This window comes from Pinus tabuliformis, chromosome 1_2 (genome assembly GCF_031772625.1).
Source record: "Pinus tabuliformis cultivar Carrire ecotype Pingquan chromosome 1_2, CPIR1, whole genome shotgun sequence".
Lineage (NCBI taxonomy): Eukaryota > Viridiplantae > Streptophyta > Pinopsida > Pinales > Pinaceae > Pinus > Pinus tabuliformis.
In genome coordinates, this window is record NC_142298.1 from 1271445029 (window position 1) to 1271448316 (window position 3288).

Below are 3288 nucleotides of genomic sequence, written 5' to 3' on the forward strand. Positions count from 1 at the left end.
ACATTGCAGGTTAGGAGGATCATACAAGACAAAGACAGAGGTCAGCACCAGGTTGCAAGCATCCCTCACAATCCATTCCTCCATGACCACTAACCTTTCCTAAGATTTGGTCTCATTCGGGCTAAGATTTCACCTTCTACAGGAAGTTCTGTGTCTTCTACAGGAAGATCCTGTAGAACCTACAGACAAGAAAAAATCGATCTCAGAAGAGGACCTAAAGGTTGGGAATCTTCCTATGAGGCCTGTAAACCTCCCTTTTTCTATCCATCGCCATATGTCGCCATTTTTCCATCCCTGTACACCTATATTGGAGTCATTTTTTATGTTCCTGCATAGTCACACACATAAATCTTGTTTTCTTCATACTGCCAGCAAAAACTTTTTAATGACAAATCAAGTAGCAGTTTCTCACTCACCATACCTGTTACCCTCCATCTAGACTCCTCATCAGCCGAGACCCTCGTCAACAGTATAGCCCTGCTCATTCTAGCTTGCATTCCAGGAGGAGATGTAGCTACAGGACATCCTACAGGAATCCTATAGTAGCTGATCCCTCTGAAAGACATACTTCAGAGACAGGGACAACAAAGTATGGTAGAAGAAGCATGCATGGAGCTCTACTTGAAATGTGTGAACATCAGCAACAACCGAGGCCAATCATGTAGTGTGCATGCAACAACAGCAAACGAAGGAATGGGTTCCAAAATGTGAAATCTGCATAACACGACCGCGACCACACAGGTAAGTGCCTAAACTCGTTCTTCAATTTCATAAATCATAATTTAAAGCTGCATTACTATGGGAATGGTTTGGATCGAGTGGAATCGATGGCCAGTCAACTAGCCACCCTAGACCAGTTACATATCCTTGTGGAATCCAAACGAGCCCCGTTACATTCAAAATTACCAATTAGATGGGCAGCCAGCATGTGTGGAGTGTCCATTTAGGGAGAAATCATCGGGACTGGTAGTGGTGGCGGCGAATAATGGGATGGCGGTCAAAAAAACACAGAAACATTATGGCTATGATGTTGGATCAATGGTCCAGTCCGGCCACCTCATCCCTTCATCACAAATCACGTCGTAGTTAAAAGATGCTCAGTTGAAACATGCACCACCCTCTGTTCATTCTGCACTCATGAAATTCCCCACTGGATTACGCATCCACCATTTCCAGAATAGTTAACCAGTCATCCTACACCAGTTTTTCTGCCTATTTTCGAAAATCTCCCGCCTATTGGGCTCTACCGGAAGCACAGTTCTATTCTATAGAGCCAGGAGACTTCTACAGGAAGGGTTCTATAGGAAAGGCAAAGAACAGCTCTGCGAAGAGGAAACCCGGAAATTTCATCGAATTTCAAGCTCCAAACAAGATATGCTCATGAAAACTCCTCTGTGTATGATTTGTTTGTGGAAGGTGGTGAACTGAAGGACATCAGATTGAAAAACGAGAGTAAAATTCTGCCTATGCATTGAGAAAAAGTGAAAAGTTTGCTTGCATATTTCATTGAGATTCCCCAGTTTTTTCTGCATCGGAAATCTCCTCCACGTTTTCTTTTTAAATTATCCTGTAAGGAAGAGACATGAAGTAGCATAGGCTAGCCTGTGTGTGAAAAAATTGAATTTGCATATCTACCTATGTGCTGAGAAGAGAACCTGTGTCCTTATGCTCTGTCCTGTAAAAACAAAATTTTCTTTTCATAAACAAACATTCAAATTTTGGGTGACAACAATCTTAAAACAGGAGAATTATTGCTATTTGATATTGTAAGGAACACCTGGGAAATTCCTTTTTGGGTTCAGAAGAAACTGAATTCAGCTATTCTTTGTTTTAGTGATTGATTGTTTCATTGCCTGAGCATTTCCTTTTCTGGTTAAAACATAAAAGAGCACTCAACACCATGCTAGGAGGATTCATAAGGAAAGAACCCTCAGAGTCTAGCAAGTTGCATGAGCACCCTGAGGTGGTGGACCTTTTCACCTAGGTAAATTGGATATCCTTCTTTGACAAAATTAAGGGTTATGATGACGAGATAACTGAAGAGTTTTTAATGTCCCTGAGACCACATTCAAAGACACGTGCCACAATTATTTTTAGGGGTTTGACCCTATAACTTACGCCTAATCTCATCAGTAGAGTTACTGGTCTACCATTGGGGCTCCCTTGGAGCAAAGAGGAGAGATCATTGGGCCAAGTTGCTAAGAAAACATTTTTTCTGCCCGAGGAGCATCCTATAGAAGACAAAAATGGGGTTAGAAGAACCAGCTTGCCTCCTCTCTGTAGTGAAGTTAGTTATCAAATTATGAAGTATATCACATATGAAGGAAGGTTTAGCATCATCTATGGATATCATTTCAGGTTGTTGTGTGAATTAAGGCATGGGATTAACTTGCCTCCAGAAAAGAAACTGAGCATCCCATATTTCCTTCTTTAGTCCTTAATTGAATGTGGTACAAAGCTAAATGAAGGGATCCTAGATTAGTTGGGCCATCATGGGCTCATCAAACTATTGGTGGAGGATGCTTTACACACCTATACTATCCCCATATCTTAGGAAACCTTCAGAAATATGTCTAGGGATGATCACATTAGAACTTTGGCTAAGAATGTCACCCCATCCAACATTGAGGAGGGGGAGAAAACTGAAGAAATTGAGAAGAACAATGATGAGGGAGCACAGGACATTCAAGCAGAGGGAAAAATAGAGGAAGAACATAAAGAAAAAGAAGAATTTAGCAATACTATTGAGCCTAAAATAGAGGAAGAAACAACAACAAAAACAACAAGGGAAAAGAGGATGCAGAATAGAAATGAAAAGGCCGAGAAATCCCAAATGAAGGATGCCACAGCCAAATGCAAGCACCAAGAAAGAAATAGTGGACATAGAGATTTCTACAGGAAGCAAAGAAAAAGGATAGAAGAAAGAGAAGTCGGCTGAGATGTTGGAAATGGAGGCAGTAGTTGTGCTTGCTGCATTAAGCATACCTACAGAACAAAAAGGAAAGAGAAAGAGACAAACCTCCATGTACTTTAAAGCCAGGAGAAGCACAAGGATCAAAGTGGGCAAGCCCCGACCACAATCAAAGGAACCAATTGTCATTGAGGACACAACCACTAAACCAAAAGAAGAGTCTCCTTCAAAGATATCTATCACCTACGAAAGAGGAAGCCCAAAAACCTCGACCTGGAGAGAGAGAAAATTTAGGATGATGGACTCAAAGGCAGCTCTACAGGAAGCTGAAACATCTCTACAGGAAACTCTAGCTAAGTTAAAAGGACTGAGAAATT